The sequence below is a fragment of the Manis pentadactyla genome, chromosome 6, assembly GCF_030020395.1.
Source record: "Manis pentadactyla isolate mManPen7 chromosome 6, mManPen7.hap1, whole genome shotgun sequence".
NCBI lineage: Eukaryota > Metazoa > Chordata > Mammalia > Pholidota > Manidae > Manis > Manis pentadactyla.
The window spans coordinates 62312243-62334149 of record NC_080024.1 but is presented as its reverse complement, the minus strand read 5'-3'; the positions used below and the strand labels follow the sequence as shown (position 1 = coordinate 62334149).

Here is a 21907-nt window from a genome sequence, read left to right as displayed (position 1 = left end):
GGCATCTGTTAAATTCTGGGCAAGGGTTGCAAACAGGAGAGTTTAAACTCAGTGTATGTCTCCATTACTGTTTACTTTCAAAATCAGAAGAAACTTCTAAGTACTAATGCATTCAGAAAAACATTAAAAATATGAGAATCAGATAATCTAAGTACTAGTTGGCCCTGGGCTCTGTAGAACTTGATAGAAATTTTCTCATTTTCTGTTGTTTTTCCTTTCTCCTGTGGAAGGAACAACTCAGACAAGAAGAAATTCAAAGCCAGTAGAATGTATTTGACAAAATAAAGTGGTTTTTCTTGCCCCTGTCATTCTCAGGGGTTCATGCACATTGTGCCAACATTGAATCTTGAAATGATTTTTTTCTTTTCATTATCTTTTGCCCACTCACCAGGGTGCAACTCTCTCCTGCAGAAAAATCCCAAAAAACCAAAGCCATGGAGATTTTCTTTTAAATCCATTCCCCCATCAAGAACTCTGATTTATGCAATGCTGAGTGAAATCCATTTCAGTTGTCCTGACCTCAAATTTCCAGAATTTAATACAAAATGTAAATAGTTTATGTGATTAATGCACCTATTACAGTGTTTTGTTATTGTTTTTGATCATGTACTCAAGACAAAATAATTTTTTTTTCAAAGGCATTCACTATTATTATAGACTGCTTCCCAAGAAAGGCAGATCTTCTCTGAACTGTAAAGCATTTCAACAAAAATTTTTGCATCAAACTGGTTAGCATTAGAAGAAATCTTCCAGATTAAAGTCTGCCTGGAAGAGTGGGCTGCCTGTAGGTAGATGAGCTTAGCCAGGGGTACACATGCCTCAATTCTCTGTTTTTCTAATTTCCTATTACGTAAACAATGTTGAGTAAATGTTCAAGTAGGAGAGAAAAAATAATATAGTGGACTTGTAAATATCTGCCTCACACAGGCAATGCTGTTTATATTCTATTGCTTAACTTGTTTACTTAACAAAGTAAAACAAAATCTGCATGTGTTAGAACTTTTTGAACAGTTCATTGTAAAGCTTTAAAACACAAACCAGAAGACAAAAAAGAAAAAAAAATATATTATCATCTGCTACCAGATCACAGGAAGAGTGCTGCCTGATGAACAATTGATCCAGGCCTTCCAACACTGCAAGAGATCTCCTTCTCCTCCCTTCTTCCTGCTTGTCTCTGCTGGTTGGATTCTTTCTCGCAGGTCACCTTTACCTACCTGAATAGAACCAGAGCCACTTACGGTTCAGGTATTTGCAGATTCCTAGCACCAAGGCAAGGGAATACAGAATCTCTTCCTCCCTCCAACAGCTTCTGCTTTTTTTCTTTTTTTTAAGTTTAATTTTTAAAATTCATTTTGTTATCATTAATCTACAATTACATGAAGAAAATTATGGTTACTACACTCCCCCCTTCACCAAGTTCCCCCCACAAACCCCATTACAGTCACTGTCCATCAGCATAGTAAGCTGATGTAAAATCACTACTTGTCTTCTCTGTGTTGAACATTCCTCCCTATGCCCCCCCCCGACATTATACATGCTAATCGTAATGCCCCCTTTCTTTTTCCCCACCCTTATCCCTCCCTTCCCACCCATCCTCCCCAGTCTCTTTCCCTTTGGTAACTGTTAGTCCATTCTTGGGTTCTGTGAGTCTGCTGCTGTTTTGTTCCTTCAGTTTTCTTTTGTTCTTATACACCACAGATGAGTGAAATCACTTGTTATTTGTCCTTCTCCGCTTGGCTTATTTCACTGAGTATAATACCCTCTAGCTCCATCCATGTTGTTGCAAATGGTAGGATCTGTTTTTTTCTTATGGCTGTGTAATATTCCATTGTGTATATGTACTACATCTTCTTTATCCATTCATCTACTGATGGACATTTAGGTTGCTTCCATATCTTGGCTATTGTAAATAGTGCTGCGATAAACATAGGGGTGCATCTGTCTTTTTCAAACTGGAGTGCTGCATTCTTAGGGTAAATTCCTAGAAGTGGAATTCCTGGGTCAAAGGGTATTTCTATTTTGAGCATTCTGAGGAACCTCCATACTGCTTTCCACAATGGTTGAACTAGTTTACATTCCCACCAGCAGTGTAGGAGGGTTCCCCTTTCTCCACAACCTCGCCAACATTTGTTGTTGTTTGTCTTTTCGATGATGGTGATCCTTACTGGTGTGAGGTAATATCTCATTGTGGTTTTAATTTGCATTTCTCTGATGATTAGCGATGTGGAGCATCTTTTCATGTGCCTGTTGGCCATCTGGATTTCTTCTTTGGAGAACTGTCTATTCAGCTCCTCTGCCCATTTTTTAATTGGATTATTTGCTTTTTGTTTGTTGAGGCATGTGAGCTCTTTATATATTTTGGATGTCAATCCTTTATCGGATCTGTCATTTATGAATATATTCTCCCCTACTGTAGGATACCTTTTTGTTCTATTGATGGTGTCCTTTGCTGTACAGAAGCTTTTTAGCTTGATATAGTCCCACTTGTTCATTTTTGCCTTTGTTTCCCTTGCCCAGGGAGATATGTTCATGAAGAAGTCACTCATGTTTATGTCCATGAGATTTTTGCCTATGTTTTTTTCTAAGAGTTTTATGGTTTCATGACTTAGATTCAGGTCTTTGATCCATTTCGAGTTTACTTTTGTGTATGGGGTTAGACAGTGATCCAGTTTCATTCTCTTACATGTAGCTGTCCAGTTTTTCCAGCACCATCTGTGAAAGAGACTGTCATTTCCCCATTGTATTGTCCATGGCTCCTTTATCAAATATTAATTGGCCATATATGTTTGGCTTAATGTCTGGAGTCTCTATTCTGTTCCACTGGTCTGTGGCTCTGTTCTTGTGCCAGTACCAAATTGTCTTGATTACTGTGGCTTTGTAGTAGAGCTTGAGGTTGGGGAGCGAGATCTCCCCCACTTTATTCTTCCTGCTCAGGATTGCATTGGCTATTCAGGGTCTTTGATGGTGCCATATGAATTTTTGAACTATTTGTTCCAGTTCATTGAAGAATACTATTGGTAATTTGATAGGGATTGCATCGAATCTGTATATTGCTTTGGGCAGGATGGCCATTTTGATGATATTAATTCTTCCTAGCCAAGAGCATGGGATGAGTTTACATTTGTTAGTGACCTCTTTAATTTCTCTTAAGAGTGTCTTGTAGTTTTCAGGGTATAGGTCTTTCACTTCCTTGGTTAGGTTTATTCCTATGTATTTTATTCTTTTTGATGCAATTGTGAATGGAATTGTTTTCCTGATTTCTCTTTCTATTAGTTCATTGTTAGTGTATAGGAAAGCTACAGATTTCTGTGTGTTAATTTTGTATCCTGCAACTTTGCTGAAGTCCGATATTAGTTCTAGTAGTTTTGCAGTGGAGTCTTTAGGGTTTTTTATGTACAATATCATGTCATCTGCAGATAGTGACAGTTTGACTTCTTCTTTATCAATCTGGATTCCTTGTATTTCTTTGTTTTGTCTGATTGCTGTGGCTAGGACCTCCAGTACCACATTGAATAACAGTTGGGAGAGTGGGCATCCCTGTCTTGTTCCCGATCTCAGAGGAAAAGCTTTCAGCCTCTCACTGTTCAGTATGATGTTAGCTGTGGGTTTATCATATATGGCCTTTATTATGTTGAGGTACTTGCCCTCTATGCCCATTTTGCTGAGAGTTTTTATCATGAATGGATGTTGAATTTTGTAGAATGCTTTTTCAGCATCTATGGAGATGATCATGTGGTTTTTGTCTTTCTTTTTGTTGATGTGGTGGATGATGTTGATGGATTTTCGAATGTTGTACCATCCTTGCATGCCTGGGATGAATCCCACTTGGTCATAGTGTATGATCCTTTTGATGAATTTTTGAATTTGGTTTGCTAATATTTTGTTGAGTATTTTTGCATCTATGTTCATCAGGGACATTGGTCTATAATTTTTTTTGGTGGGGGTCTTTGCCTGATTTTGGTATTAGGGTGATGTTGGCTTCATAGAATGAGTTTGGGAGTATTCCCTCCTCTTCTATTTTTTGGAAAACTTTAAGGAGAATGGGTATTGTATATTCTCTGTATGTCTGATAAAATTCCGAGGTAGCGCGCAATTTAATTGGTAGTTTAAAAACCTATACATGCTTAAGTTACTCTACAAGAAGATATGTCAAAGAAATAATCAATCTTCCCATGTTTTCTTCCGTCTGCTACTTCTATAGATTTTCTTCTTCCTTCCTAATTACAACCCTTAAATAGAATTCGTGCCTCATATCGAATTTACCGAGTATCATAATTCTTCCAAGTGGTAAACACACCTCAAGACAAATGCTGGGCATGGAAGCCACAGGGCATAAATATGCAAAGAAGTAAAAAGCTAACCTTTTCAAACAATAAGGCTTCCCTCTCACTTACCAACTTCACATTTCCCTGTATGGCCCCGGAAGATGACTGGTTAGCCAGAGACGGGTAAGATTCCTCAAGGGAGGAACAACCTAAGACAGGCACAGTCGCAGGGGGGCCATCAGGTGAGAAATTGGGGATCAACAGAGGTGAGGCTTAGAACCTCACCCCCCCGTTCTGAGAGAAATCTTCTGCATACGTGGATGTTTTATTGCCCTTGTCTAGCTTGGACTAATACTTAGCCTATAGGCACACACCTGATCATCTACATTTGCTTTCTTACAACACTAAACTATGTTTTCTACCTTTGTCTTGCATCTACCTACCACTTCAGCATTTTATTAAAAATAATAATAATAATAATAAGGGAGAAATGTGGTATTCACATATAAATCAAGTATAAAAATCAAATGAATATTCATATTTGACCTGATTGTTTATAGTTCATAATGCATGATCAAAACCGAAAGTTTCTGGGATGACTGCCCTTGTACTGTTCACCATGTAAGAACTTATTCACTATGTAAGAATTTGTTCTCCATGTAAGAACTTGTTCATTGTGCTTCAGAAGATCGGAGACTGATGAGAATTAGGCTTGGGGTGGATTAATGATTGTGCATCAAGTCCCCTGTACAGAATTTTATTGTTATTAACTGTTAACAACCATTTGATCAATAAATATGAGAGATGACCTCTCAAAAAAAAAAAACTTGGTCAGTCTTGGAAAGTTGCATTTTTCTAGGAAGTTGCCCATTTCTTCTAAGTTTTCCAGCTTGTTAGCAGGTAAGTTTTCATACTAGTCTCTAATAATTCTTTGTATTTCTGTGGGGTCCATCATGATTTTTCCTTTCTCATTTCTGATTCTGTTGATGTGTGTTAATTCAATTTTTCTCTTAGTAAGTCTGGCTAGAGGCTTATCTATTTTGTTTATTCTCTCAAAGAACCAGCTCTTGGTTTCATTGATTTTTTTCTATTGTTTTATTCTTCTCAATTTTATTTATATCTTCTCTGATCTTTATTATGCCCCTCCTTCTGCTGACTTTAGGCCTCATGTGTTCTTCTTTTTCCAATTTTGATAATTGTGATGTTAGAGTATTCATTTGGGTTTGTTCTTCCTTCTTTAAATATGCCTAGATTGCTATATACTTTCCTCTTAAGACTGCTTTCGCTGCATCCCACAGAAGTTGGGGCTTTTTGTTGTTGTTGTCATTTGTTTGCATATATTGCTGGATCTCCATTTTAACTTAGTCATTGAACCATTGATTATTTAGGAGTATGTTGTTAAACCGCCATGTGTTTGTGAGCCTTTTTGCTTTCTTTGTACAATTTATTTCTAGTTTTATACCTTTGTGGTCTGAAAAGTTGGTTGGTAGGATTTCAATCTTTTTGAATTTACTGAGGCTCTTTTTGTGGCCTAGTATGTGGTCTATTCTGGAGAATGTTCCATGTGCACTTGAGAAGAATGTGTGTCCTGTTGCTTTTGGATGTAGAGTTCTGTAGATGTCTATTAGGTCCATCTGTTCTAGTGTATTGTTCAGTGCCTCTGTGTCCTTACTTATTTTCTGTCTTGTGGATCTGTCCTTTGGAGTGAATTGTGTGTTGAAGTCTCCTAAAATGAATGCATTGCATTCTCTTTCCTCCTTTAGTTCTGTTAGTATTTGTTTCACATATGTTGGTGCTCCTGTGTTGGGTACATATATATTTATAATGGTTATATCCTCTTGTTGGACTGAGCCCTTTATCATTATGTAATGTCCTTCTTTATCTCTTGTTACTTTCTTTGTTTTGAAGTCCATTTTGTCTGAGACTAGTACTGCAACACCTGCTTTTTTCTCCCTGTTGTTTGTATGAATATCTTTTTCCATCCCTTGACTTTTAGTCTGTGCATGTCTTTGGGTTTGAGGTGAGTCTCTTGTAAGCAGCATATAGGTGGTTCTTGTTTTTTTATCCATTCAGTGACTCTATGTCTTTTGATTGGTTGCATTCAGTCCATTTACATTTAGGGTGATTATCGATAGGTATGTACTTATTGCCATTTCAGGCCTTAGATTCATGGTTACCAAAGGTTAAAGGGTAATTTCCTTACTATCTAAGAGTCTAACTTAACTCACTTAGTATGCTGTGACAAACACAATCTAAAGGTTCTTTTCTGTTTCTCCTCCTTTTTCTTTCTCCTCCATTCTTTATATATTAGGTATCATATTCTGTACTTTTTGTCTATCCCTTGATTGACTTTGGGTATAGTTAATTTAATTTTGCATTTGTTTGGTAATTAGCTGTTCTCGTTTATTTACTGTGGTTTTATTACCTCTGGTCACAGCTATTCAACCTTAGGAACACTTCCATCTATTGCAGTCCCTCCAAAATATACTGCACAGATGGTTTGTGGGAGGTAAATTCTCTCAGCTTTTGCTTATCTGGAAATTGTTTAATCCCTCCTTCAAATTTAAATGATAATCTTGCCAGATTAAGTAATCTTGGTTCCAGGCCCTTCTGCTTCATGGCATTAAATGCATCATGCCACTCCCTTCTGGCCTGTAAGGTTTCTGCTGAGATGTCTTATGTTAGCCTGATGGGCTTTCCTTTGTATGTGATCTTATTTCTGTCTCTGGCTGCTTTTAAATGTCTGTCCTTATCCATGATCTTTTTTCCATTTTAATTACTATGTGTCTTGTTGTTGTCTTCCTTGGGTCCCTTGTGTTGGGAGACCTGTGGATCTCCATGTCCTGAGAGTCTATGTCCTTCCCCAGATTGGGGAAGTTTTCAGCGATTACCTCCTCAAAGACACTTTATATCCTTTTCTCTCTCTCTTCTTCTTCTGGTATCCCTATGACGCGAATATTGTTCCGCTTGGATCGGTCACACAGTTCTCTCAATATTCTTTCATTCTTAGAGATACTTTTTTCTCTCTGTGCCTCACCTTCTTTGTATTCCTCCTCTCTAGTTTCTATTTCATTTATTGTCTCCTCCACTGTATCCAGCCTGCTTTTAATACCCTCCATTGTGCTTTTCAACGATTGGATCTCCGACCTGAATTCATTCCTGAGTTCTTGGATGTCTTTCCGTACCTCCATTAGAATGTTGATGATTTTTATTTTGAACTCCCTTTCAGGAAGAGTCACGAGGTCCATATCATTTAAATCTTTCTTGGGAGTTGTATTAATAATTTTACTCTGGACAAGGTTCCTTTGGCGTTTCACGTTTGTATATGGCGCCCTCTAGTGTCCAGAAGCTCTATTCTGGAGCTGCTGAGCCCCTGAAGCAATGTCGGGGGTTGCAGGGGAGCGCGGTACTGGTACCTTGGGGAGGAAAGAGCTGTTCCCCGCCTCCTGGCTGCTGTGCCTGTCTCCACTGCCTCAACCAGTGGGCTGAGCACGCAGATATAAGCTTTTGTCCCAGAGCAGCTGGATATGGATCCCTGCTTCCACAAGCAGCCAGAATCCTAGTCTCCCCAGGAACTCTGCCTGTCCCAGCTTTCCAAACCCATAATCAGAAGAGTATGATGAAAGCACCGTGAAATGTAGGTTTGTGCTCCCAGCACAGATCTCCAGAGCTAGGTATTCAGCAGTCCCAAGCCTTCCACTCCCTCCCTGCTCTGTTTCTCTTCCTCCTGCCAGTGAGTTGGGGTTGGGGAAGGGCTCAGGTCCCGTGGAGCCAGAGCTCTGTTACGTTACCCCGTTCGGTGAGGTCTGCTCTTTTCTCCAGCTGTGTGCAGTCTGACGCCGTCCTCTTTCCTGTTGCTCTCTCAGGATTAGTTGCGCCAATTAAATTTTCTAATTGTATCCAGTTTTAGGAGGAAGCCTCTGTCTCTCCTCTCACGCTGCCATCTTTAATCCCTAGCTTCAGTTTTTATAAATGCCAAGGGAAGACTCTAATCAGTGGGGTTTAGGACACATGCCCGTTCACAGACCAATTATCATTCCAGGGAATATGGCTCTGTGATTGGTCCAGCTCTTGCCAACTTCCTGCCCAGGAACAAACACAGTCAGGGAGGTGAGGTCAAATGAAAAAGCTCAGATGGGGAGATGACAGCCTCTTCAACAGCTGGTGTTGGCAAAACTGGACAGCTACGTGTAAGAGAATGAAACTGGATTATTGTCTAACCTTATACACAAAAGTAAACTCAAAATGGATTGAAGACTTGAATGTAAGTCATAAAACCATAAAACTCTTAGAAAAAAATATAGGCAAAAATCTCTTAGACATAAACACGAGCAACTTCTTCATGAACATATCTCCCTGGGCAAGGGAAACAAAAGCAAAAATGAACAAATGGGACTATATCAAACTAAAAAGCTTCTGTACAACAAAGGACACCATCAGCAGAACAAAAAGGTACCCTACAGTATGGGAGAATATATTCATAAATGACAGATCTAATAAAGGGTTGACATATAAAATATATAAAGAGCTCAGACACCTCAACAAACAAAAAGCAAATAATCCAAAAAAAAATGGGCAGAAGAACTGAACAAACATTTCTCCAAAAAAGAAATTCAGATGGCCAACAGACACATGAAAAGATGCTCCACATCGCTAATCATCAGGGAAATGCAAATTAAAACCACAATGAGATATCACCTCACACCAGTTAGGATGGCCAACATCCAAAAGACAAACAACAAGAAATGTTGGTGAGGTTAAGGAGAAAGGGGAACCCTCCTACACTGCTGTGGGAATGTAAACTAGTTCAACCATTGTGGAAAGCAGTATGGAGGTTCCTCAAAAAACTCAAAATAGAAATACCATTTTACCCAGGAATTCCACTCTTAGGAATTTACCCTAAGAATGCAGCAGCCCAGTTTGAAAAAGACATATGTACTCCTATGTTTATCACAGCACTATTTATAATAGCCAAGAAATGGAAGCAACCTAAGTGTCCATGATTAGATTAGTGGATAAAGAAGATGTGATACATATACACAATGGAATATTATTCAGCCATAAGAAGAAAACAAATCCTACCATTTGCAACAACATGGATAGAACTAGAGGGTATTATGCTCAGTGAAATAAGCCAGGAAGAAAAAGACAAGTATCAAATGATTTCACTCATCTGTGGAGTGTAACAACAAAGAAAAAGCTGAAGGAACAGAACAGCAGCAGACTCACAGAACCCAAGAATGGACTAACAGTTACCAAAGGGAAAGGGACTGGAGGGGATGGGTGGGAAGGGAGGGGTAAGGGGGGAAAAGGGGCATTACAATCAGCACATGTAATGTAGGGGGTTGGGGACATGGGAAAAGGAGTATATACAGAGAAGACAAGTAATGATTCTGTAGCATCTTACTATGCGGATGGACAGTGGCTGTAATGGGGTATGTGGGGGAGACTTATATTGCAGATGGCAGGCCAAAAAAAAAAATATTCTTCAACCAGTGGATTGAACTATTCTACTTCATTTCTACAACTTCTCAACATCTTCAAATTTTCCTGCCCTTTTATATTTACTTTTAATATTTTTTCCATTGTGAGCTTTTATCACACACACACAAATAAGAAAAAGCTCAGCTGCATTTTGAATCAGATAACAGACCAGCAGTTGCACACAGAACAGTTTCATAAGGAAAAGGAAGTGCTAAGCAAGCAAAATAATAAGTGCTCACCCCATTTGTGTTGCAGTTATGACTCTACAGTCTTTACCAGGTAAGATTTTGCCCTGGTTTAACATCTAAGATGTCAGCACAAATTACTTTATATCAAAGGCTTTGTCTCCCCAAAATAAAACTATAATTGTGTGAATCATTAATAATGATGCAACATGGAAAGGAATAATTCAAGAGGATGAGAGAATGGAGAGATGTTGGTCAGTGGGTACAAGGTTTGAATTATGAATAAGTTCCGGAGAGCTAATGTACAGCATGGTGACTAGTTAATAATACTGTATTTTGTACTTGAAGTTTGCTAAGAAAGTAGACTTTAAATGTTCTACCCACCAGAAAAATGTGTATATATAACTATGTAAAGTGATGGATATGTTAATTAGCATGATTATGATAATCATTTCACAGTGTATATGGATATCAAAACATCACATTGCACACCTTAAATATGTTCTGTTTTTCTTTATCAATTATACCTTAATAAATTGGAAAAAATAAATTGATATAGTTCATTTTTAGGTTTTCACCAAAAAAAGGACTAATTCTAGAGTGACATTAGGTGAACATCTCCCCCCACCCCCTCCCAATTATAGCCTTCTCCGATACTCAAGTAGTCTTTCTGGAAGTAAAACAAAACATTGGATGGTTCTTTTTGTCATCATTTATAATAGAGTGCATTAATAATTTTAGAGTGCCATTAATAATCTTTCCACATAAAAATAAATGCTCTAAAATTGTTCTAATTCAGCAGTGTCAGCAGTGCCCAGGACACTAAATAGAAGTACCATAAACATGTGTTACTGGAGGAAACAGCTATTTCCTTCATCACACAGACATACCCTGGCAATAGCAGGGGCCAACAGCAAGGTGTATGTGGGTGCCACAGCCAGCTACACACAGAGCTCCGACCCAAAGGAGCTGAAGTCACACACAAGTGACTTCACCACTCTGCACCATCCTTTCCTTGACCATAAAAATGGTAGGATTGGAGTAGATAAACTTTAGGATGCTTTCCAGTTCCAAAATATAATTCTTACAGAAAATAAGCTAGCAAAAAAGAGCCATTTGGGTTACCCCTTAGGGTAAAGCCAGTTGTCGGCCCCTCCTTTCTTAAACATTTACAGGCCCCTGCTGCCCTCTGGGCTGGGCATCAGGGGCACAGGAGGAATACATTGCAGTCCTTGTCCTGGAGGGTGGGGAGTGGAGGGGAGACAGGTGCAGAAACAGATTGTTAAAATGCAGTGTCTCAAGGGCTCTGGGAGAGTAGCAGCAAGGAGTGCAGGGGAGGGAGGAACTGACTCACCCAGAGGCAAAGGAGATGCCATCCAGGATGAGCCTGGAAAGGTGAGTCAGTAGATACCCTCTGCAGACGGCCGAGTCTAAGGAAAGAAAATCTGGGCACCAGAAAAAGCACGTGCCAAAGGAGCCCAAAAAGTGTGGAGGAAGGCGGTCTGGGAAAAGCAGGTCAGTATGCAGACCTCCTCTGATGGAGAGAGCTGCTGCTGGGCCTCACGTGGGAGAGGGCCGCTCGGGCCTGCCTCAGAGTAAGCTTCCTGGGAGCAGAGTGGAGAGTGGGTCAGGGGGAAAGGCCTGTAGGCCTGGACACTGAGCCATGGGGCGCTCCTACAGTAACAGCTGAATGAGCTAATGAGGGTCTGGGTGAAGGCAGCAGCGGGGGGGCAAGGCTGAGAGAGGGCGGGTGCTCCTGACGAGGAAAAGGTTTCCATGGGGCCCGTGAACTGACTTAAACTTACCCAGTTGGGCAGGAAAACTTTTTCTTGTATCCTCTTACGTTTAGTACCAGGGGCCTGTGAATTAAACAGAAGACCGATTAACAGGGGAAAAGATACACACATTTGTTAATATTTATATGCAGAGGGGTTCACAAAAAAGAAGTGAAACTCAAAAAAGCAGTCAGGCCCCAGAGGCTTCAAGCATCACGACACAAAGGAGAGGGGATTTGGGCCTCAAGGGAGGATAAAACATGGGAGGTGACTGAGAAATAAATAGGAGAACTAATGGAAGAAAAGTCGCTGTACAAAGTTCTGTTTTCCGTGAGCTGTCTTGGTGTTGACACCCCTTCTCACTCTTCCCTTTCTGATAGAAGGAAGGGAACCTTCACAAAGGGACGCATATGCCCTGCTCTTAGGCAGATAAAAAGAGGGCAGAGAACTCTTCCTGCATGTGTTGATTCCAGTTGCCTTCAGCTCAAAATAATCCGCATGCCACACTGCATACTTTGGGGGGCGGATTATGACCTGCATCAGCCACATGTGTGGCTTCAGTTTTAGCCTCATGAAGCATCTTTCTTCACCTCCAAAACGAAAGTGACACTTTGTAGATTTGCAGTTAAAATAAAATTACATAATCCATGTAAATCACTCAAGACAATAGTAGGTGCTTGACAAATGTAAATCATCATCATTTTTACTCCCACACACCACTATCCTGTGCTCCCTGAGGTGCAGGGCCAAGCTGCCAGTCCCCCGATGTTGGCGTGAGGTCAGTGCAGGCAGGGTCTCCATGGGTGAGGGAACGCAGAGTGATCAAGACTGGAATGAGCCAGAAAAATGAGGAAATATGTGTCCTTTGGGGCCAAGGGTCAAAGCTAGAAAAGCCAAAATCTGTCATCGAGGTTAAGGACTAGCACGGAGGCAGGCAAGGGAAACCAAGACCAGAAGGCCATGAAGACTCAAGACTAAATAGAAAGCCAAGAGCAAGGTTTTGGGAGAGGAAAGAAGGTCTACAACAATTCCTGCCTTTGCCAGCGCTGAAGAGCCCAGGGCATGGGTGGGCCCAGTGGATTGACTTGGCTTCAGAGGTAGGACAGTTGGGAGGAGAAAGCAGACGCCACTGACCATCACCCACTGGGGACCTTAAAAGCAACTGCTAACAAAAGACTGGAGAGCCTTGTTGTGAAGGATCGCCCTGCTTTCAAGAAAAGGAACATTAAGCCTTCTCCTGAACCCTCAAAGCAATAGGGATGACACTCCGTCCTCATTTTTCTTCCCTTCCAGGACTGAAGATACGAGGACAGAGACCACTGAACAAAGTAAGGATTTTTAACTGACTTGCCAAGCCTTGTTCAAAATGTTTTTTTCTGTGTTAACCTTTTCATCCCCACAACTCCATGTAGACACTCTCATCATCCCCATTTTACAGACAAGTAAAGTGAGGCTTGGAAATGGTGGGTAAACTGGGAGCTCCTTCCAAACTACTCTGCTCTCCTGCCTCATGCTGGGGTAAGATGTGGGGGGCCGGAGGGGAGGGGGGAGTCCAGATCTCCTCTGCTGAGACCAGAGGGAACATGGGAAAGTCAAGTCATTTGGAGTTTAGGGAAGAGGGTAAGAAGATGAGGTTGTTGACACTTGACAGCCTGTATTTTCTCTGAAAAGTCAACGTTGGTTTAAGTGAAAGAGTTGGAAGTAAGGTGATGGCAGGGAAGCGTGAGGCCCAGGGCTGGTGGCACGTGCTGCCCTGATGAAGGCCTTCCCAGAAAAGTCACTGCTATAAAGTCAGTAGCCCCAGACGTCTTGAACCAGCTCCAGCCCCAGAGCTGTGGGCTTTATAAGTGCTGATTGTGGGGGTTTAGTGCAATATTTATGGGACTCTGTTCTAATGTGAGCTGTGGAGAAGGCATGTGCTAGAACCTTGCTCCTTATCATGCGGCCCCAGGTCTGTAGAAGCGGAGGCATCATCTTAGAGCTTGTTCAGAAGGCAGGCTCTGGCCCCCACTCAGATTGACTGAATCAGAATCTGCATTTGCACAAGACCCCCAGGGGATTCGTGTGCACGCTCGAGGATGGGGACACTGCTCCTAAAGGCAAAGCCCCAACCCCAAAGCTGCAGTGAAAGCTCCCAAGTCACTTAGGGCCTACAGTCTCATTACCGGGATTCACCTCAGAACAAATCTCTGGAGAGAGAGCACTGTCGGAGCCTGGGTCAAAGATTCTAGACAGAGTCTAGAGGCAAAGTTCCAGGGGAAGATGGAATGGGACAATTCCATGCTGTACTCTGAAAGGAGCAGGAAGCTGATCTAAGCAAACAGCCTCATGCAGGAAAATGTTCCTGCTACATGTTCTGTGGCTTTGGGCCCCCAGCACCCCCATAAGGTCACTGCTGAGCACTATGAGGGGCCAGGCATTCTCCAAGGTTCTGGGAAACCACAGTGAACAAAACAGGCAAACATCCCTGCCTCCAAGAAGCTCACATTTTAACGAGGAAAAAAATTAAAGCATATAAGTAAAAACATACAGTGTGCTAAATGGTGTAAGTGTTATAGAGAAATATGCATCAGGGAGGGGTACAGAGAGTGTCAGTGGTAAGTCTGCACCTTCAGATTGTGGAGCCCAGTCAGGGCTTCCTGAGAAGGGGATATTAAGTCAAGACGTGAAGGAAGTGAGGGAGCAAGCTAGTCAGTTATCTGGGGAAGGGTTTTACTGGCACAATCAACAGCCAGTACAAGGGCCCTGGGGCAGGAGTGTGCCTGGATTGTTTGAGGAACAAGTTGTCAAGTATGGCTGAAGAAGAATTAGCAAGAGGAGTTGGAGAGCTGATCAGTCAACACAGGGCCAGATCCCATTGGGCGTTACAGAGCACAGTTAGATTTTTCCCATTCATGGTGAGTAAGATGGCAAGCAGAGAGGGTTTTGAGCAGTGGTGTGATGTGGTCTGATCTGTGTTGTAAAAGGATCACCCTGGCTGCTGTGCCAAGGAGAGGCAGAAGCGAGAGAGCAGTTAGGAGGCTGCTGAAAGAGTCCAGAGTAGCAGTGGTGAAGAGAGGCTGGGCTCTGCATGTTCACTGCAGCTAGAGCCAAGAGGGTTTCCTGGACAGTTCAATGTGGGATGACTCCAGGGTTCTGGGCCTGAGAAACTGCAAAGAGCGAGTTGCCATCATCTCAAATTGGGAAAACCACAGGCAGAGCAGGCCGAACAAAACATCTGGAGCAAGCAGCATAGTACAGAGCACTCAAGGAAAAACATGCGCCAGGCTTTCATTTCATTATGTGCTAGGAACAAGTGGTTTTTAGTTTTAGTTGAAAAGGCTACTTAGGTGCTCCCTCCTCCCCATTTAAAAGGATAAGTGCAACTGTCAGATTACCTAGTCCTTAGCAAATACCAACAGTGAGCAGCACCAAGTGCATCTGCACTAGCGTGTTACCCTGAGCACGCACAGTGGAGCTGCAGCTCATCAAGATGGAGGCAGGGCTGGACCTACCCAGGCTGAGCACCAGCAGGCATGCTTTTGACAATCTGCCGGCTCCTCTTCTGATTCTCTCAGAAGGAACCTTCAGTTAATGCCATTTGGTGCTTGGTTTCTTTGGTCACAGCTGAGAAGAGCCTTCTGTGACTACAGGGCCACCAACAGGGCCAGGAGAAGACCTGTCCAGGGCACAACATGGCCACGCTGGATTAGCAGCTGGAGACCGCTTTCTTTTCCCCAGTTTATTGAGATATAATTGACGTATCACACTGTGTAAGCTTAAGGTATACCATGTGGTGTTTTGATACATGACCATATTGTGAAATGTTTCCACAATAAGGTCAGTTAACACATTCCTCACCTCACACAGTACCATTTTGCTGTCGTTGTCATTATGGTAAGGACATTGAAGCTCTATTGTCATATCCACTTTCAAGTATACAGGACAGTATTATTGACTGTAGTCAACATGCTGTCCATTACACCCTGGAACTTATTCGTCTTATATCTGAAAGTTTGTACCCTTTAACCAACATTCCCCCATATGCCCTCCCCAACCCCTGGCAATCACCATTCTACTCTTTGTTTCTAGGAGTTTGATGTTTTTAGATTCCATATATAAATGCAACCACATATTTGTCTTTGTCTACCTGGTTTACTTTACCTAGCCTAACGCCCTCAAGGTCCATCCATGTTGTTGCAGATAGAAGGATTTCCTTCTTTTCTACATACTATTCCCTGGTATATGTGCCATATATATCCCATTGCATATATATTTTCTTTATCCATTCATCTGTTCATGGAGACTCAGTTTGTTTCCGTGTTTTGGCTATTGTGAGTAAAGCTACAGTGAACATGGAGGTGCAGATATCTCTTCAAGAGAGTGATTTCATCTCCTTCAGATGTATACCCGGAAGTGGGATTCCTGGATCATATGGTGGTTCTATTTTCAATTTCTTGAGGATCCTCCATACCATTTTACATAGTGGCTGCACCAATTTACATCCCCACCAATGATGCACAAGGTTCCCTTTTCTCTACATCCTTACCAGCATCTGTTACCTCTTGGGATCCTTCAATACCATCAATTTAATTACATTACAGATGATGAAAAAGAGTCTGTAGATTGCCTGGACATACACAGCTAGGTAGGGGCAGAGCTGAAGAAAAGATCCCCACCCACCTAGCCCCCTCAGAGCAGAGCCCCTGGAGCTACTCAGTGTGGCTCACCATGGTGTGGCTCACCAGTGCACTACAAGTAGGCCTAGAGATGTCAGTGGCCCAATAGTTCTTGTGGAGAGAAAACTTAGAACCTATTTTTATGTACAGCATTGAAATTATATTTGAACTGGATTTTTACAGCTCTCTCTGGAAACATCCTAAATTCCTAATGATTATTTTGACCTGTGAGATTTTAGTGTAGCATCTGCCTCCAGAGCACGATCTGCATCGAATGGCATGCTATGCAGCCCCTCCCTACGCCGGGCTGATCAAACACTGTGGGGTTTGTCAGTGCATAATGTGAGAAGGGCCAGAACATTGCCATTATTTTTTTATATTTTATTTTTTTATAATAACCTTAAAACCTATCAATGTTGGTGATCTCTACTTCCCAGCCCATCAACACATTGATGACCTTCCATGTTTCTTAGAAGGCTTGGCTGAGAGTCATCTTAGAACCCACTCTACCCCAACACCGAAGGGAAGATGTTCAGTATGGTATAATGTGAGAAGAGAGAGAACTTCCCCTCACAGGCATTGGCCTCACATGATGTGACCCTGTCAGGAATACTCAGGCTCTCTAAGGAAGGCAGCAACTTGACACCCTTTACCTGTGATTGATTTCCTTCTGGTTACTATTTAAAGTTGCTCTGAAGCGCTGAAATACTTGTATTGGTTCTTGAAGTCCTTATTTCCTCACTCTAGGTCCTCATTTTCAGGTCCAATTTTTTAAATCTTAGAACAAGTTGTATGTAAGGCTGGCATGAAGGATGTGTTCAATCAATGCATGTTGAAAGAATTATTGTAGTTAAAGTTTATAAATTAATATGACAAAATAAAATGTGATCATATTCATTATCAACTTTAACTGGATGTTACAGAGGACTTCTAAGTGGTAAGAAAAATAGTAAATGCATGCATTCAGCAAAGGAAAATAACAAATACTTGCTAAGTGGTTAACTTTTTTTAAAGATATAGATACACTGAGACTAAATTCAGCAGATACCATCAATATATTGTCATCAGAATGGTGCAATGTGATAATGTAGAATATTTGCTTAATAATCCACAAAATAACCAAAACCAACTAAATGGTAGAATGTCTCAATCACTCCTTTATTTTTTTAATCCAAGGGTGATGTAACCTGCATTGAAATTACTGTAACATTTGGAACATTGGCAGTCTTCTAGCTAGAAATATGCAACTACAAATCAGATATGCTTACGCACTTTGTACCACTACATACTCTCATGGGATTTTGATTGTACACAAAGTACTTGATTTTTTCAAAGAGTTATTTAGTTGAAGCTTTCATCTCTGCTCTTATATTTAAGCTCCTCCTCTACTTCTTCCTCTTGTGGAGAAAGGGAACAAGAGGCCACAGAATGTCATGTTATATGGGTATGCAATCAATATTAACCCAAAATAATTTAAGTGATATATTCTTCATAAAAATAAGTCTTTGTTACTCTTCATACTCTGAGTAAACATTCACACACACTCTCTAACACCCTGCAAATTAACTATGTGAGCTTCCAGAAGTATTCACCAAAACAATATCAGGAATTATTCTCACCTGGATTCCTGCTCCTTTAAAACAGAAACATATAGTGATTTATCCCACCTGCCAAATGGCCAGTTTGATGCCTGTCAACAAACTTCTGGGAACACTGTACGGTGTTTACAAGTACATGTTCCTATTGTTTACCCCTCCTTCCATCTCTTCTGCATTGTCAGACATCCTGTAAACTGTCCTTTAATATGTCACACACACACACACACCAGCACTGCCCAGCAACCAATGCTGCGTGCCGTGTGAAGCCTCACTCTTGGTGACTGGATCACATGAAAGACTTCTCAAGTCTCAGCCCCCTTGCAGTCGGGCTTGCCCATGTGACCGGTCCTCATCAGTGGGCTGTGAAGAGGGAGAGTCATCTGTGGGATGAAGCACAGAGAAGCCCACAGGCATCCTCCAGGGCAATAAAGAGGCAACAAGCTCCAAATGGTGCAGGTACAAGATGGTGGAGCATCCGTTATCCTGGGTTTCTGGGTGACTGTGTGGAGCAGAGGCCCCTTGCCAACCTGAGGGGAACATATAACAGGAGCGAGAAATGAAGTTGCAGTATTTAACCACTAAGATTTGGCATTGGTTGTTTCTACTGTATGCTGATGGGTCTAATGAAGTCAGCTGATACTGCTTCCAAGCCACCTGGACCAGGTATTTCCCCTGTAAATGTTCTGCCCATCCTCCTGACTTTCTGGCCCTGGGAAAGGACAGCACATCGGTTAGGTTGCACAGACCCAGAACTCCTCTAGGAGGTGTCTGCCACCTTCTTCTCACCCTCCTCAGCTCGCCTCCCCTGCTCTCCCCAAACACACTCTCTTCAAGGGAATTCCAGGAGACATTCGCCGGTGAACCCCTGTGCAGCGGGGATACACTTGCAGGACCCTCCTCCCAGGAAGCTCCTGCCCAGACACCAGCTCCCTCAGGAAGCCATCCCGTCCTCCGCCGGCCTCCTGGCTCCTCCCCAGCGACTCACAGGCCTCAATTCACAGCCCGTTTTGCTAAAAAGCAGACTAAGACTCTCCTCAATATTTGTTAAAGATGGTATTTTCTGCCTCTGTTCAGAAGCAAACTCATATTTCTGCATTTTCTCTCTCCTCTACCATTGAAAGAATCATCCACTTTTCGCTGAAAGCCAGAAGCCAAAAATCTGAAATCCAGGCCCGAGGTCACAGGGTGATCTCACAACCCCTTACCGTGTCGCCTGCTCCAGCTCAGGTGACTCCGGGGCACATGCTGCCGCCAAAGCACTTCCTTTCTCCACTGCAGATTTTCCAGGATTTCCTTGTCTGTCAGTTTAAGCCTACCCGCTCTTGTTATTTCTAAATTTGACTTTACTCCTTATAAAGAGCCAGGGGTGGGGAGGGGAGAAATTGCTTTTCTTTTTAATTAAAAACAGATGACAAAGACAAGTCAGTCATGGAAAATAATAGGAGTCACACAGTCTCTCTGGCTCCCATTTGAGCATTTCCTCCCTCAGCCTCCACTGAGCAGAGAAGCAACAATGCTAATCAAGTCTCCTCTGCCGTTTCTAGAAGAAATGCATTATCTAAGGAGATGTCTCCTGAGATTCCATTAGAAAGCTGCCAGTGCTATTCTTCCCTTTCTATTCCTACTCAGAGAATAATTGCCTTTAGAGCTAGCTGGTGGGAGCTGCTGTGATTATTTTCATATTACTAGGGAGGAGTCCAGGGCCAGGGGAGGTCCAGGGAGGTGACCAAGAAGGTCCAGTCTTTTGAGGTCTCTCCATTCCCACCTTTCAACCACTGAGCCTGTCTGTTGAATCCATGTTTCTCAGTTGACCTCATAGTCAAAACCAGCTGAGAGCTCCTTCCAGGGAGCCCCCGGCCTTGCATGCTTGCTCCTCAGTTCCCAGGATCCTGCAGCTAAATCTTCATAGGGAAGCCCTGGGCTTTGCCTCGTTCTGCCATACACTCCTTGTTGTTTACCTCCTTTCCAGTGACTGTTTTTTTCTCTCTCTTGACCACAGGTAGCCTTGCTCATGTCCTATGAGTTTGCACATTCATTTGGTTGCCTGTTTGTTAACTCACAGGCAATTTAATTCCAGATTTTCTTGAAAGAGTTCATTTAGATTCAGCTTCAAAGTCACATTACTAAATGTGTTTACAGTTAGGATGTTCTATTATCATATATAATAATTCAAAAGTCCTGGTCTCTGCACTCAGGTAACCCACAGGGAACAGAGCACAGATAGCATCTGCTGTGGTCAGAGCATGGGATTCAGTTTTGCATTTTCAGACTCTTGCCTTTCTTCTTTGTTTCTCTAAATGTAAGGCCGTGGAGTGGGAGGGAGAGGCCTTCCAGTGAAGGCCTAATAAATTCATGCCATTTGGCAGACCAAAAAAGTATGTGTTCCCAAATCTCTGTCCCCCTCACTAGGAAAATTAGGATTCTTGATTGCAAAAGGCAGAAACTCGAACTAACTTGAGCAAAAAAGCAAACTTACTCAAAGGCTCACATGCCCATCTGGAAAGAGCAGGGATGCCACTGGACATCAGAGACAGGGGATGGGGGATTCATAAGCCCCCAGGACATGCCTCTCTTCTCTACATCTCACTCTGACTCAGCATTATTTCCCCCAAGCTGACTTTGTCCACGTGGCAAAACCATGAGCTGGTGCTCACCCCCAAAGTAACCATCAGGGAGCGATTAGCTCCCTCTCCCAGTCTCAGTTGCAAAGACCCCAAGGAATGATCGGGCTGAGCTGACGAGGGTCAAGGGCCTATTCCCTCCTCAGGGCATTGGGGGTCTTTCTCAGAAGAGGGGAAATTAGGGCTCCACAGTCCCCCTAATTCACACCTACCACCACCACATGTGGTGGTTAAGTTTCTTAACCCCTTTCAGCCTTGGTTTCTTCATTGTGGAATGAAAAGTTAGTGGGAAGAGGGAAAAATAATACCTTCTCCAAAGAACTGTTGTCATTTTACATAGATAACCAATGTCAATGGCTGGCGCAATGTCTGGTATATATGAAGCATCCATTCATGTTCATTTTTTTTTCAAGGTCAGTCTTAAAATCAAGGAAGAAGGCAGCACTTTAAAATGGAGATGAAAATTATTTCGAGCAAAGGGAACCAAATGGGAAATGCTGCACAATTCATAGTAAGAGGCTCCACAGGACTTGTTAAACTGGGCATAATGGAGGCTTAAATCATTCCCACCTGCAAATCACCCAAAAGATCTGTGTTCTAGGAAAAAGGCAGAGGGTAGCATTAGCTATTGGGAACCTGGAATGTCAAGTTGACCAATTAATCTGTAGCTTGTGAGACATTCTTTGCTATCAAGGGGAAGATTATTTCCACCAAGTAACATTATAGTGCCAACATAAAAAGGATTGTAAAAGATTTGGATTTTGAGGAACTCTGAGGAGCAAAAGCTTCATTTGCTCATATTCCCTTTATAACTTTTTGGAGTCAGACCAATGATCATACCCAGCTGTGCAATAGGATAACCTGAACTTACTACTTGTTCTATAAAAATATTCCCTATGTTGTCTTCCCTCATACATTTCATAAGAGCAAAAGTAGACTTCATATTATACATTTCTTAGGTAGGATGACTACACGAGTACTGAAGTCAATAGCTCATAAAATTTCCAGTTTCCCAAAACTTAGAGAGTTTAGTACATCTAAGATTTGGTGTTTTTTGTATTTGAATCAAGTTGACTCACACCAACATCTGTTCTTCATAAAATAACATGAATATAATGTTTTCATGGCGGCACAGATTGGAACTCTACCCACCTCATTGCCCCTAATCTCTTGCTTTGATAGTCCCCATGTTACCTGCAGCTCCAGTTTGTAAATGACCATGACATCTGACAACTCATTAGAATTCACATGCCCAGGGTTTCCCTTTCCCTAGACTCATGTGGGTTGCTAATGGCACTGACCACACTCCTTATCACCTGTG

The 21907-nt window shown here is 42.1% G+C and overlaps 1 long non-coding RNA gene across 1 annotated transcript; it reads right to left on the bottom strand.

The window, feature by feature from the left end:
* Nucleotides 1-519: 519 nt before the first annotated feature.
* Nucleotides 520-19296, bottom strand: LOC130684109 (uncharacterized). The gene is made up of 3 exons (XR_008998259.1): nucleotides 19171-19296; nucleotides 11740-11793; nucleotides 520-1214 (listed from the first exon to the last, which is right to left on the bottom strand). It is a non-coding gene; the product is annotated as an uncharacterized LOC130684109 (long non-coding RNA).
* Between the last annotated feature and the right edge of the window lie 2611 nt (nucleotides 19297-21907).